The sequence below is a fragment of the Aricia agestis genome, chromosome 11 (assembly GCF_905147365.1).
Source record: "Aricia agestis chromosome 11, ilAriAges1.1, whole genome shotgun sequence".
NCBI classification, from domain to species: Eukaryota; Metazoa; Arthropoda; class Insecta; order Lepidoptera; family Lycaenidae; genus Aricia; species Aricia agestis.
In genome coordinates this window covers 2,295,261-2,312,156 of record NC_056416.1, presented here as the reverse complement: position 1 = coordinate 2,312,156, position 16,896 = coordinate 2,295,261, and the positions used below count along the sequence as shown (strand labels likewise).

Genomic DNA, 16,896 nt, shown 5'->3' with positions numbered 1-16,896 from the left:
ATTATTAACGCAACTTTACTTTTTATAACCAGGATGTTTGACGAAGAAGAATGAGATGATGCAGCTTACGATACGATTGTTATGAACGGACATCTTAGGTGCTACTAATAAGAATACATTCCTTCGTAGGGCTGCTGAAAGTAATTTCATTAGAATTAGCAGTTCCTTCGTGTCGTTTTTCTGCCTTTTTTGTTAAATAAATAAAGCTTATACTAGTATACCTTGGCGCCAAGAATTTCCCGTAATCGGCAAATTTAGTATTCAAGTAATATCCCTTTTGATTAATGCGTAATAACATAATTTGTACTCCACAGTAGTTATCCTGTCCAATTCGCTACTAGCTCACTACCTAATGACCGTCATTATGTGTTCTAATTTTAATTTAACCTACGGCCTTTACATGACACCTCAGTCACGGGGGACCTTGGCCGGAGCGGTAGGGAGTCTTTCTAATCGTGACGTGCCCGACCCGGCCGATCCGGCCTTCGCCGCCGCTCCCTTTCTGATCCGATATTGGGAATGCTATGATTAGAAAAGGCCAGGCGTCTTGTGATTGAAGCAGAGCTTGGTTATCAGCTAGGATAGCAATTAGCATTTAGAAACACACTCTGGTTTTGATGGGGGTAGGGTACGGGTAGGTAGTGAAACAGGCTCTCTAAAAATTTCATGACGTCTTATACTTTAAATTACTTTATTTTTCATAATGTGTCTTTACTACACTTCACCTTATTCTTCTTTCTCCTTCTTCTAACTTATTTTCCTTAACAACTTTCTTCATAGATTTTTTTTGTTCATTGTTCTTTTCCCGGGACTCAGTGTATCTCCGTAACCCACCGACCACAAATTTGGTAGGTGAGCGGTTTAAGCGTAAAGAGATAAAATACTTTCACGTTTTTGCTTCATAAAATTTCTAATATGTTTATTTTTTTTTGTTTTTTTTACTGCGAACAGCGTAAAGGATCAGTGAGTCACCGGACCTGTCCGTGTTTACACTGTATTTAGCGGATGACCTCTGGCGCGAGGAATTTTCGTTGAATAAAACATCAGCATCGTATTCCAGTCGCGATACCCCATCGCTAGGGTTGCCAGGTATTCGCAATTCCGGCCATTTTACCAGCCATTTGGATAAAAAAGCTGAATGTTTGTCTGTCTGTCACAAAATTAATAACTACGAGATAATCTAATTTATGATTACATTAATTATACAGAAACTCCTATAACCAGGTTCGACAGCGGTAAAAAACCACAAAATCCTTTAATATGATCTCAATCCCGCCCGAGGGACATACCAAAACTGTCGTGAATCGTGATACCTGTAACGAACCTAATTGAAAAAAAAAACGTTAGGAATAGTAGGAATTATATGACTACTACATTTTAACTACAGTATTAATATGATGATCGGTGCCACCGATCACCGATTTGGTGGCATTCTTTTGACTAATGATGATCTGTCAAGAAAAAACACTCGACACTTGCTTTGCTATAACATCGTTCATTTTGGCCACCAAAACTTGCTTATATTCGGCTGTATCCGAACGGCTGGCAACCCTATCCTTGACTAATTGGGATTGTTTTCTCACGACTCCTGATTGATGGTTTTCAGAACGAATTCCGACGTTTTGATCATTAATAAGTTACGTAATACTCGTTTGTGGAAGATTCAATGGAAAATTTTGATGCCTAGGATCCTGCATCACTATCACATTATAGATGCAATATGAATTTGTTATATTTTCTAATACTACTTATTAAATCCAGCAGTAATTTCTAATACTTAGTAATTTGTTTATTTTAATGTTTCGGTATTTTATAAGCTTACTAGCTGTCCCGGCATTTCTTTGCCATATAAAGTATTTCGCCCATATTATTTTATTGAAGTGACTAAATAAGTATGTCACCATGGCAACGTCCATCGCTATCCCGTCGCACAAACAATGGTTGCCGTCAGTCTCGAGTTGTAATAATTTACTATTATTTATTCAACAAATGCACTTATCAATATAAAAAGTACCCAGTAGCCGAATGTCAGACCCCACTGAATATTCATATAAAATTTGGTTTTTTGATTGACACGAGAATTTTATACATTAGATTTATTTATTACAAATGAATGTAAACGTACTTATCAGACCTTAGAAAAACGATCAATATTGTTCATGGTGTATTTTTATCACGCCTTCTGTTCACTTATCGCCTCCATCATTGTTGCCATCGACTAGGAAATTGTTTTGTATTTCATTCGTAAACGCAGATATAAAATCGATAAAATCTTTTGTTCCACGTTAATCACTCGCGTTGTATGAGTCAGTGTTTGTATGAACCTTCAACACAGTGTAATTAATATACAGTAGAGTATCTTTAGGGTTTCAGATAGCTTTAGGGGCTAGGGCAGTATTTCCCAAAGTGGACGATAACGCCCCCTTGTGGGTTCTGAAGGTCTAAAGGGGGGGAGGGGGTGGGATCCAGTTATTTATTTCATCTGGATGCATTTAAAATTGAAACAATGGGGGGCGCTAAAACATATTTTGTTCTCAAAGTGGGCAGTAGACACAATAAGTTTGGGAACCCCTGCTTTAGAGAGCAGCAGAAGAATTACATAACGTCGGGCGCGTGTAAAACTTACGTATGTGTTGCATACAATTTGATTTCAAGGACACGGCTGAGTAACGCTACTGTATGTTATGTATTGTGCTTTCATGGAGGGTTGTTCCCCTTGCTGTCTGTTCTTGGAATACCTCTTCAAACGCCAAGTGTTTGTGTACACCGCTGATTTTTTAAATTAAAAGGTGTATTGTTTTTGGTTGCGAGGGTGAAGAAAAGCGTTGGATTTATTAATATTTTAAAGATCTAGTTGAGCATGGAACTTGCTTACTGTCAAGTTATGCCAAGTCTATGTTTAAGTCAAAGGGCTGGAGTTGACATAGTGGCATTTCGCAGGGCCGCCATCTGCTTATGAAATCATTTATCTGATAGTTCACAAACGGGACACCAGTATACATGCTTGAGGTTACTCTAGTCATCCAAGAATTTTTGTGAGAAAAAATTTATTTGGCGCGTTTTAATGCGCATAATCGATTGAGCACGTTCTTATAAACGAGATCGATACATTTAAATGGATATAAATAATAAATTATTACGTTTAATGTATATGAGCGATCGAAAAAGGCGAGAGAGTGGGCGGGACAGAATCTGTTTAATATCCTTATCGATTGATTTACAATATCGGTGGTAAATTGGCGAAGGTCTAATTACAAGGTACCCGATTTCGCGGTTTTATTGGCGCATGGGCGTTTAATGGGAGCGTTTTGGTAACGCGGAAACTTGACATTGACAGCCTTGAACTTGGGCAACCCGCCGCCTACCCGCGAGTAGGTTTCGTAACGCTCGGAAGTCGTTTGTCCTTCTGATTTCTGCGGGGCTAAAATGGTCGCTTTGGAGAATCATATATTGAATCATAATATGATTCATTTTTAAACTCCACTTTGCGTGCAATTCATATAGTGATTCGCTTCGATTAATGATTGGTCGCCGCGCGCGAGCGCCGCGCGAGAGACCAATCATTGATGTAAGCGAATCACTATATGAATTGCACGCAAAGTGGAGTTTAATAGTGATTCGCTTCGATTAATGATTGGTCTACGTGCGCGAGCGCCGCTCGCGGGACCAGTCATTAATCTAAATGAATCAATATATGAATTGCATGCAAAGTGGAGTTTAAAAATGGCATGTATTTAAATCAATATCTGTATATTCCCTTTTCTCGATCAAAATATTTAAAAGTTTCACCAAAAATACTGACTTGCACACTAATTATGCACCCTAAATAATGCGAATTCAGCAAACTATTTAAAGTTATTTGCGAAACTGTTTTACTGAACGAATAACTATTATTAAAATAGTATATCTAACAATTCCTTAGTTCAACAAACATACTACAAATTTTTAAAGGAAAACCATCACCTAAATTACTTTTAGGAACATCATTTATTCTAAATAAAAACCAATTTAATCTGTTATGTTCATATAATTAAGAACACATAAAAATTATCAAGTGCTAACTTAACATGGACTAATCTTCGCGCACAAAGGGTTCCTTACCGATATATTGCAAAATAATTAAACTTAGGAATTGTACTCTAGGGGTTGAAAGCTACTAAAGAAAAAAAAGAAAAAAAACAACTGGCTTCAATTATGAGTCGACGGAGCCCCGCTACGCGGGGCTCCTACTTCTGGGTGGTTCACAAAAAAAAACCACGATGGCTAAGGCGGGAGCTACGCTGCGCTACGCTCCCGCCTTAGCCATCTAATCTAACCCAATCAAGTCGTATTGGGCCAACATTGCTATTAATTATTTAAGAATCATTAATAAATTTATTAAACCATACAATTACAATACAGTAGTGAATTTTGATAATTTTTCTTAATTTTTATCAAGACACCTTGAATTATATATAGTTTTGGAATGATAAAATCTTTCACCATATCTCATCATAATTACCAAAAATCTTTATTGCTAACACAGAAATAGATCAAGATGGGTATATCTGTGGTCGCTAAAGAGTAAAGAGCGAGCGCAAAGGAGTGAGTGCGGCGTTAGATGAGGAGGCCCCAACGTGTTTTTCAGGTAAAACAGAAAAACAAAAAAATATATTTTAGTTGCACGATTTGTCAATTTGTAGACTTGTTATGATAACAAATAATAATAGAAAGTAATTTTATTGTGGTGCACCTTTCGATATCGTTTTTAGAAATTCCGTTGTAAGATTGTCCAATTTAGAGTGCAAGTTAGTATTTTTGATAAACAATTTAAATTTTAGTTTTACAAATAATATATCCGATGTATGAACCATATTTTTTGTGTGAATTCGGTTATAAAGGTCGTCTCATTTTGTATGATGTTTAAGTTTTTTTTGAAGGACATGTTCAGTTAATCAATGGTTTTTTTGATCACCATTAGTTTTTCTGGTATGCATTCAGTTAATTAGCGGAGTTAAGGTAGTGTGCTGAAAAATTATTCTGATGTGCATTTAATAATATCCCTTTAAAAATGAATCATATTATGATTAATTATATGACTCTCCAAAAGCGACCATTTTAGCCCCGCTGTTTTCTGCCTTTTTCGGATACAATTATATTCTTGAGTATCATAAGATTTTAGTTACGATTCGAACGTTAGCACTGCAGCCATATGACGTTAGCAAGTTAGCAACCAACAGCAAGGCTAATGAATAAGCGCATGACAAGTGACGAATAGAAAACATCGTCAAAAACCGGCCAAGTGCGAATCAGACTCGCGCACGAAGGGTTCCGTATCTACCGTTATAGAGAAAGAAATTGTGTTTTTTGTATGGGAGCCCCCTATTATTTGTTTTATTTTTATTATTAAATATTAAAGTACGAACATAAATAAATATTTTGTCAATATTTCAAGTGACTGTCTGTTGCCATTATGGATTATGAGCAAAAAAAGCCAAAAAATCACGTTGGTTGTATGGGAGCCCCCTAAAATATTAATTTTATTTTGTTTTTAGTATTTGTTGTTGTAGCGACAACAGATATAGGGGAAGCCAGCCCAAAGTGGCCATAGGAGGCAAAGTGGCCACCCTTAATATTTCGGTTATTTGTGAAGGCAGTGCGACGTTGCCGCTCTTACGCATTGTGAACATCCCGGCCCGCCCCGCGCAGTGACGCGGGAGCGGTTGGGGAAGGCGCGCGCTTGTTGTGACTAAAACATTAGAATTGCACGTTTTATTAAAAAAATGCAAGGTAAATTCTTCCTGTTTTCATTTTTTTTTTTTGTATGTTTGAATGCTTCTGTTGTCCCGGTGTCGTTTCTTATCTATTGAGCTTTATGTATATTGTTTTTATTCTTGAGTATGATAAAAAATGTGAGAGAAAATTATGTTTAAAACAGAACTGTTCCCAAAGGGCAAAGTGGACCGGGCAAAGCGGCCACCTGGCCGCTTTGCCCGGTCCACCATTATATATAGTTTTATGAAAATTTTTATATTTAAATTTTTTTATAATAATATCTATGGACGTTTCACACCACGTCAGTCTGGCCCCGTGCTATGTACTTTAAGGACTTGTGTTTCAGGTACCAGACAACGGAAATATATTTAATAATTATATGATATATTTTTAAGATTTTATTATAACATACACATATTTAATACAACACATCCATGACCCGGGAACATTGAAAACTTTTTGTTCCATCGATGGGATTCGAACTTGCGACCCCCAGCTTGAGCGCTGGCAACACGCTCAACTACTGAGCCACAAAGATCATCAAATTTAATATTAACTTAAAAATATTTTTTTAGATGGTGAACAAATATAAAACAAAAGGTAAACATGGGTCATGGGACTACATTAAAGACTGAAGCTCTAAGAAATATATATTTAAAGTTAAAAAGTTTAAATTATAGTTTAAAGAATATTTTATGATAATTTGGAGACTGATATTGATACCACTAATTGTTAATTTGTTTTTAATAAATACCTTTTTTACTACCTACCTTTTTTGTATTCATTTTACCAAAAAATTACATTTAAATATAAGAAAAAAAATCCATTTCTTGTGAACATTTGGGCTGGCCACTTTGCCCTTACCCCTATGGCCGCTTTAGGCGGGCCCTCGGGCAAAGCGGTTTTTTGACAGATTGTCGTAATATGTAAATCATGAGCTAATTTTAAGATTAGGGTCAATATGAATTATACATAACAGAAATATAATAAATACACTATCTGGTAGTACATTTTTTATTTTTAAATATATAATATTTCGTCTTTTTTTTAAATTGGCAGTTAAGGTGGCCACTTTGGGCTGGCTTCCCCTACACAATTCTGTGAAAATTTCAGAAGTCTAGCTATAGCGGTTCTTGAGATACAGCCTGGAGACAGACAGACAGACGGACAGACATCGAAGTCTCAGTAATAGAGTCCCGTTTTTACCTTTTAGATACGGAACCCTAAAAACGTAAGTCGTAAACGAACTCTAAAAACTTGAATACCATAACAGCATTTGAATCTGGTAATTTATAAGGTCATCTTTAGTATAGGTTTTTCGATTAGTTTCAATTTAAATGTTCACCGAATGCTCCGGGTTTCAAAATACTCGGCGCTTCCGCCACATGGCCGGAGGCGTCTTTATTATATTCAGAGCACTTTTACTTTAGAATCTCTATTAATGTGATCCTTATGGCAACGTCATAAAGATGCTGGCGGAGGCAGGATTATTCTGAACGGACGCTGGCGCTCAAACCTCTTGACTTCTTTCAACCACTTGTTTTGATATCGTCTTAAAAGGATCAACAGATTTTGGCCTGCACTCTACTGTACCGTTATTCGACCTTCTATTCCAAAAATAGGTGTAATAAAATATTATTGTATCTACAAATTGTCATAACAAAATTGGTTATGATTGGTCGTTTTTGTAAAATTTGGTCTGCACTTTTGCACACGAAAACTAGTCTAAATTGGCTATTAAGATAGTCCTACTGTGTTATTGCTCGAGATTTACCAAAAATATCAAGTTTTAACACACATAATAATGTCTATGTATGTACATTTTCTGATTTGGTATTTATTTACATTATATTTACATAATTTATCGCATATATTTTGTTCGCGTAAGTCTTGTATTACCGAGAAAAAATTAAGTGCTGCTAGGGCTATTTTCGTCAATATTTTTTGTATGTCATGTTAATTTTTTTGTCTTTTTTTTGCAGGTAAGTGACGCTAGCCACCCACGTCGTAAGTCCGATCCGATATCTTGATCATTAATCTATCTTTTACGACTATTGGTTAGTTGAACGCCCTTGATGTTGTGTTTGTTGATTTTTTTACTTTTTTTCAACGTAATCTTATCTTTTTTTAAGCAGGAATCTAGTAATTGCAAAGAATATTTGCGTTTGAGTCTGCTAAAACTTTAGGTCTTGAAGTTAATAATTGGCAGGCTTAGCATGACCATTAAGGTAATGCGTAAGTACAGATAGGGGCAATAAGACAAATCTTTGTCAACCTGTCACTTTGGCTTAGGTGCTTTCGAAGTCTAAGTGGCTTTCTTGTGGCCATGCTAAGCGTACAGGCAGGAGCTGTGTAAAAGTTAAATGAAGTACCAACAAAAGTTTCTGAAAATCATCACTTTTGGTATCTTTAGGGAGGTTAGTTTTACCATTAAATATCCTGTAAAACTCCGCCTTTGTAGAATGTTGCACCTGGATTGAGGAAACCTAACAGGATGTAATTGCTAAGCTCTTCCTGTAGGATTAGACGGCTATTCGCGTAAGTCATTGCAGCGCCATAACGAACAAAGGGGTATAACTCAGGAAATTGACACGTAAACTCATTATTATGAAGCTCGTATTGATGTTTGAGGAAATTGCAAAAGTTAATAGACAATAATATCACAATATGTATATTAAAACTGTCTAAAAGTTGATGGCTTTATAAATCTTTGGATGTATTGTATGCAGTTTAAAATATATTTCGCTTTGCATGGTTTTCCCCTCATATGGGATGATTCGCAATTCCTTTTTGAGTCGGATTTGGTGGAACCTTACAGCGTGTTTATTGGTCAACGCTACTGAGGTGCGTTTATTGGCAATCGCGCAATGAGGTTTTCAAACCCAAGTCAAAAGCATTGTGAAACTGACTCCTTAAGAGGATACACCAGGGGCGAGAGAAATTCGAAATAGGTATTTTGAAAATGTATTGCTTTCTCACCAATCTCAAGTCTCCCACCGCAGAGCGCGATAGAGACAACACGACAAAAGTTCTAATAAAATAAAAGAAAATCATCGATTCGTTGTCCTCTGATTCCTTCTCCAAAACTTAACCGATTTAAGTACTTTTTTCATTAACAATTAAAGCAAGGCTTAAGTTGTGTTCCTATGTTTTATTTTTTCGGTATATTACAGCCAGTTTTGTTTTAGGGGTGTTTGAACACAGAGAAAAATCTGGCCATTTTTTTGGGTTTTTGAACGTTTATATCTTTTTTAATAATTAAATTATGAAAAAAAGAAAACATAGGGACATTGTATTAGTGGCCATAGATATTCAGGAAAAAAATTATAACTCTACCGGTATTATCCAGGGAGGAAACAGCGGACAACGTTTGTATGGAAAAACGGCGGTGTGGATCGCTCTTAAAGAATACAGCGGGGCTTAAATGGTCACATTTAGCAATTCCTCTTAATCAATTCAGCAAATGAATTGTCAAAATTGTCAAACTGACAAATGTCAAATTAGTACGAATTACTAGAGAATAGACATGAATTGTAGGCAGACATGCATTTGCGATTTTTAAAAATTAATCATAATATGATTCATATAATGATTCTCCAAAGCGACCATTTTAGCCCTCCTGTTAAAAAAACAGACGGGATATTAACTAGGCGATGACCGTCGCTCATTGATAAACACAAGAATATGCAAGAACGTCAACCCTTAAAAACCCTTAGGCTTTTGATATATTTTATGACGGTTCCTAGTCTAGATTCTCTGTAACTGCAGCGACCACGACAGTTTCAGAACCCCATAACCGCTGCAATTAGTAATTTATTCATTACTCCGCCGCAGCATAATAAAGCGCTATATCTCCGGGGTCCTCGCCCGAGGCGCTAGCAGTATCTAGCAGGTACCGCTGTAATGTACAAACAATCCGACAAATTGTTCTGTTATTTATGTGTTGCGAATTTAAATGTTTGTTTATTGACTGGTGGTATAGAGGTGGTAAAGCGTGAGAAAGATGGTCACTAAACTTTGAACGTACAATTTGGTTTAAATTCTACAAAAATTAGAATTAGTTAAGCCTAGGCTATCTTAGTTACCTAATTGCTAGAACTCTTTAAGGAATGGTTCTAAAAGAGAAAATGTCTCGAGTCTAACAATACTAAATTAATTAAAGCTTTCCGTCCCAGACGGACGGGCAGACGAAGATAAATCATGTAAAAAAGTCGATTACCGCAGTAAATTCTCGTAAAATTGCCAAATCATAAATCCACATAAACGAGAAGAAAGCAAAGTTTATTGGTTCCATGAAATTTTCGTTGAAAGCTGGGAGTTAGCTGAGGGTAATTGGGAGGTGGAGAAAGTGGCCCGGCGTGACCCCGATGTGGCACAGCGGACCACGGCCCCGCTCTGCATATCGGCGTAGATCGATTTATTGTTCGGCCTCTGAGTTATGACGTATTGTTCAAATATTGCAGAAATTTTATTGCTGTCGTTTAGAGGCGATTGAGTTTGTATTGATCGTTATTGAGTTGGTTCTGATGTGCTTTGACGTTTGGCGTGATAAGGATTACACCCTCTACATCTGTGGTGTTTCTTATAACAATCGAAAGCGCTTACATTGTTCATTAGATGACCATTGAACATGAATAGTTTTTACTAAAATTATCATGCTTGGGAGTTGGGACACACTCAATTTTTTTATGAATTTTTAATTTGAAAACTCTACGTCTTGTAACCTTTGGTTCTATCTCTCCTTCGCCGAAAACAACCTAGCGCTGCTTTACGCCGGTTTCTGTGAGGGCGTGATATTGATCCGGTCGGGCATTTCGTACCAAAGCATGGCTCTCTCGTATTTAAATTTTATGGACATCACCCAAGAAAAATATAAATGACTAAGCTCCAAATACCAGACATAATGTATCGAGCGATCGCCAGAAGCGATAATCCTCAATTTATCACACCGTAAACGTCGACGTGCGGATTTTCGAGCGATTCCGTGAAATTAGTACACCTACTAAACCAATTAGTGGACCCAGTAACCTTAATTCACCATTTGGTAGGGTCGGATTTGTGTCACGAAAATCAGGTTACAAAGCATGTTGGTTCAAGAATTCCTTTGGATATTTTCAGTTGTTTCTGAACATGTGGTGTTGGACATAACTCTTTCTGAACTAATAGCGACAATCATAACAAATACTTTTTATGTATGCCGCTTCTATCTTCTACTTAGAATATTTGCCCTGTTATTAGACATAATGGTAGGGCTCTACATACATCAAGGAGACCATGAATGCTCAATATCCTCACATCTACAATCTCTCTGTACAGGGCCTATTATGTTTTTTATGTTAAAGCATATTTCATAATACACATTTCTATCCGTTATTGTGATAGGCGTGCACAAGGCGAGGAGCCTGTCGCTACTGACAGCTAAATGCGCGGGCGCATCAGATAATGCAATATCATACGAGGCTTTAATGGTTACGCTTGTAATGATAAGCATTGTAATTGCATTGAAAAAAGGAGTAAGTATAATGAAATGGTCTAGACTCTAGTGTAAAGCATTCCAACTGGTCCTGTCGCGAATTTACATTGTCATACTGCATCAAAGACCATCTAGATGTCAGAAAGGCGAGAATCGAATGTAATAGTCACTCAGCACTCTACAAAGTTAAAGTCTTCCACCCACAATGAGATACCAATTCTTGCAAAAATTGGGGGTTTTCTCATCTAGAGCCTTATGACACAGTACCCTGAAAGTAATGTACATATGCAAGCATGCTGTATGAAAGGTTTTAATTTTTTTGCGAATATTTTTTGTCGAATATTTACCAATGAACATTTTAAAAATAAATTCAAAGAGTCCTCTCGCCTATTTCACCATTGAACAGGAAATACGATTTCGATGGGAATCTATTTCAATTGTTGGCGCATTTAGTAACATCTTGGAATTCCATCACGAGTCGACTGTTCTGTGGTAAGTCAAGGTGAAGCGTTTCGCGAGACAAATCCATAGAGTCGTGAGCGCATTCAATTGAGATTGTATTTTATAAATGTCCGTGGATTATTGTTTATCGATTGGAAAATTATGGTATTTTAGATGTAGCCAGTAACTTATTCGCAAGAACTTCGTTATTAAAAAGTTAAGACAATTCAAAGTTGCATATTGACTTTTTCTACTACTATATCAATGCCAATGTGCATAGTCCATCCTCATAAGCATTCTTTATAAATGATGCTCGAGACCTAGCAGAAATGACAATAAACCTAACACTATATTTTCTGACCTATGTGGACTGTAGAGACAGACTCACAATAAGGTCAACTCTTAGATACATGCGCAGAGACGCGACGCATAACGGAACTCTTCCGGTGTTGATGCCTCTGACTGTAGGACTGCCTCCTTTTTTAACGTGCATTGGCCCATCATACAATTCCACCAATGCCTCTTGTGACGCCAGGATAGACAGCGGTATCCAACCACGAAAACTCTTTGATATCATTGACAAGATAATGGATATCAAAGACAACATTTTTCGTGATCCGTACGTTCGTACGTCTGAGGGATACGCTTTCTTGGGTCCCGCAAAGAAATAAGTTTAAAAAATAGGAGAAGTAGAAGTTCTGCCTGATACGCACAATGCACATATCCCACTCATATCTATCTAAGAATTTCCTGATATCGGCAGCCCTGACTGCTCCCGCGCAGACCGTGCGACTATTACCGAACCGTCAGACATGACGCAAAGATTATAAGCAAAGAGTGTTACCGTTATATCTAATAATGCCGGCAAATTAAGTGTGGGACAGGAGCGGATATTAGAGGGACGAACACATTAATGTGTCATAATGATGAAACTTTATTGGGTTAATTTATAGAGCGCTATGATGCGTGGTGTAAAACTGTCGGCAACTGTTATAGGAAACATAACGGCAATTAAAGGCTGTTTTTTTCAATAGTTACACTTAAAAAATCAATAGATAAGTTTAAAGGAAAGATGTCTTGGGCCAAGGAATTACTATGTTCGTTTGCAATCCTATATCAGTAGAGAGGTGTACTACAAGATGTTGGCAGAAGCTGCTTTTTTTTTTTTTTTTTCCACTACGTACAGTTCAATTATCACTAAGTGTTGAGCTCCGTCGGCGAACACAAAGTGGCAACTGGGAACTTCTCACGAAACCGTAAAAACGTTCGCCTGTGGTTTTTATAAATTACCACGGCGGGTAATGATACCGCGAGTAATAACGTCGATTTGTTGCGTTCGCGCCGAGTAATTCGATTTGTACAATTACCGAATTTGTACTGAGGCTGCGTGAAGTTCACGGCTGATGTGATGTAAGCCCAGCTCACTGGATCATGATGCATGGTGCTGGTGCTGGATCAACGTCGTAAAACGACGATTTTTCAATCCGGCGTTAGTGCTTAATATTAGTCTAGGCCGCCAGGATATCTGGACAGTGTACAGGACAGACACAAGCGCTCTGGATATTTTTGAGGAATTTATTAATTTACTCCAAGATCTATCGTCCATTATTTGGTGGTGATCCAGCGCCGGAATTTAGCGAATCTCGCGCGTGCTACTGTAGGTATTACTTAATGTAAATCAGCAAACAGCACAGCCATTCATTCGTATATCGTTATGAGAAAGTGTAACATATTATGTGACACAATTTTTCCTCCCTGACTCATATCAGTGGTGTGACCGCAGACCTAAGTATTGTCCAATCGTGGTCAGTGGTCAAACTGTCCATAAAAAACATTTAGTCACCTCATAAACACCCAAAACACGTCTGATAAATCGCAGAACGGAGGATGTCCCCCTCCCTGTGGTTTTCCCTCACCCCTCCATGGTCCCGTTAAGGAATTGGTAGACGGCAGGTCTTTGTGTCACCATGAGTAACAGCTGAGGTATTCGCACCAATAGCGGTCCGGATGTGCTAAGGTGATAAAGAACTGTAAATCCTTAAAACCTTTTAAATAATGTTTTATTGTAATGTTTATATAATATTATAAAGTCCATACACGGATGTTAACCACAGAGAGTGTCCACCATGACTCAAGTAAATGCTATTTATTGGTAGTAATGTTGTGTATAATGTACATAAAAAACGTTGTGTGCCAACCATTGTTAGTAGTACATCCTGGTTTTTACCATCGGCTTGCTTACCTCTAATGCTTTAGCGTCTAGATTCTGAATAGTCCAGAGCCCGATTCTACTACCTCAACTGTCGCTTGGATCTCAACTTGTCTTACTCGCCCGAAAGCAAGCAAGCACGGCTTGCTATAAAAGTGGCATTTGAGATATATAAAAATTGAGGCTCATCAAAATCAACTGGTTACTAGACTAGATGACACCGTACATTTTTGGGGGATAAAACCATATTATTTTGTATTTTTTAAAAGAAATCATTAGTCATTTTCAAATGATCATTCCTTGCATATCTAGCTTCATTTCCTAGCTCACGAGTTATTGAGAATCGCTCGCATACCTCATACCCGCGTTGTAGGCTGTCATCATCCTGTCTATTTACGACGATGACGAGCGATGTTCCGTCGGGGCTGATGATGGAACCCGCGGTGTGGGAACCGCGGACAATGGTACACGCGAGTCGTGAGCACTCGTGGGTCGCGGCTCGTGAGGAATCGCTGAACTGTCAACGCTGATTGGTGGTCAAAGTTCTACATCCACATAGTTTCTATTGCTGGTGCTTGTTAGCGGTAGCGATATGTTGATGGTTGTTCTAGGTAGCGATTGGTAGTTGATTGTTAGAGATAGCGGATTATCGTTGGATGTTAAACGAAGCGATAATATATCGTAGGTTGGTCAGGAAAAGTTGGTCAGCCACGCACAGAACGGTTGGTAGCCGAAATAGAAAAATTATTAAAAGAAAATATCCATTTTTTTTTTTTTTATTCAGAAAACTTACAGCTTTTAAAAAATTTCACTATGAGTACAATTATTATAGAAACATAAAGCCATTTATAAAGTTTTCACATATAAGTAACAAAAAAAAGAAAAAATAAGCATTAATATTATGTAACATGCAACAGTTGTAACTCGAAAATGAGAATAAGCAAAATAAGCAACAACACTCAATAGTCATTAACAACAAATAACATAGCTAAATTTACATACTAAGATCACTCACAAAACGCACTAATTACTCATTGTAAAAAAAAAAAAAATATCCATTGGCTATCTGTAAATGGCATTTAAGCTATCTCGAAATATTTGAATGTCTTTCATTATGCTGATTCCTATAGTTAACTCAGTTAAAAAGCTCGCTTTGAAAGATAGTAGGTATTCATAATATCATTTAGTTACCGGTAACCGTAAATCAGCTTAAACGCCCAAAAAACTAAATTGCGTTTTGATATGTCAATTATCAGAAATTAAATTGTTAGGTAGTCATTAAGTGGACACTTAGTGTGACCATTAAGATAAAAATTCGTGTCAAATGGACACACGAGAGTGTCACAAGATGGACGGGCGCGGAGCACGCTAGCGGAATTTCACCCATTATGAAGTTATTCGGTCAGTATAATACACATTTTTCATGTTTCAGTTTGTTAGCGTGTTCCTGAAAAAGACCTGATTAGTTAAAATGTAAATATATTATTTGAGTCGTTTTTTTAACAGTGTTTCACAGTAGCCGTAAATTATCCCGCGATAAAAAAATATCATATGACCTTCTTTGTGGTCTACAGTCTACTCAATGTCTTTACAAAATTTATTCAAAATCGGCCCAACATTCTCGGAGCCAGTTCGATGAAAACAAACTGTTTCTCTTTATAATTAGCATAGAAATATTAATATTTAACCCAGACTAGTGCATGGCCTTATACGGCCTAAACTTGAGCCTCCCATGTGAACCGTGTGCGATATTTACCTGTCTAAATATAACACGGCATCTGACAAACGACGTCCGGCCAGTGAAAGTCCGGTGGGCGGTGATATATCGCGTATATTGTGTATTATATTGTAAAACATAAACGTGCTACCGCTGAATAATTAAGTGGATATTGTTCGAAAATTTTAGTAGGCACAAAATGAAGAAAGTAGAGTTTTTGACGGACAATATTGTTTTAACTATAACAAAAATTGCAATCTCCCTAAGTGAATCCTTAGGGCTCGGTTGATGAGGTTTTAAAAGGAGTTATCTTTTTATTAAACAGCGTTCATCGTTATTCAAACAATTGACCTTTTTGAAAAGATTTAAGCTCCTGCAGTAAACCTCAAAAATCGGGCATATAGTCAGAAGTAAATATTTGGTGTTGCTTACAACTTATACTAATACTAGATGACGCCGCAACTCCGTTGCGCCAAAACTCGTTTATCGCGCGGAACCGTACATTTTCCCGGGTCAAAAAGCATCCTATGTCCTTTCCCGGGACTCAAAATATCTCCATGCCAAATTTCAGCAAAATCTGTTCAGCGACTTGGGCGTGAAGAGGTAACAGCCAGACAGACGGACAGACAGACACACTTTCGCATTTATAATATTAGTATGGATAAACCTTGTTTATTTCTTAAATAAGATAATACAGTCCATAGCCATAGCCATAGGCATAAATATGATAATAATAAAATATAATATAGAAGTCGTACATACTATAGAGGTGAATAAATATGGTAATTGGCATTTAAGACCTTTATCGTACTTACTAAACTACACACAACTACGTCATACTAATAAGTAATAGTAGGTTAGTAGGTATAGTACAGTTACGGTAAACGATAAGGCCATAAAAAGATGACTAAAGATCCAGTTAGATAATATTATTTCCTTAATTAAACACACATTAAACGCAAATAAAACATAATACATAATATTATGAATTATTTTTACGATGTCCTCTACATTTCCTGGTTTTATGATTTTCTCATCATATACGACCTTGGTATTTTAATTATTTTAAAAATAAAGTATAATTACAATCTTAATGTTATGAATAATAATATTTATAATGACACGAAAATCTCTAGATCATTTTATCTCCAACAAGTCACGAGTCAGATTAGAGTCAGAATACCTTTGTCTTAAGGACTAATGAGACCGAAGAAAAATTCAGAGCAGATTTTTCAGAGCTTTAAATTTTAATACTTATTACAGCTTTAGCTAATATTGGGCAAACTACCCCATCGATGACAA

General features: G+C 37.0%; 1 protein-coding gene across 1 annotated transcript in view; it reads left to right on the top strand.

The window, feature by feature from the left end:
- LOC121731652 (serine/threonine-protein kinase 17A) overlaps nt 1–16,896 on the top strand; it is a 184,557-nt gene that overhangs the window by 107,072 nt on the left and 60,589 nt on the right. The gene's annotated exons all lie outside the window — the stretch shown is intronic.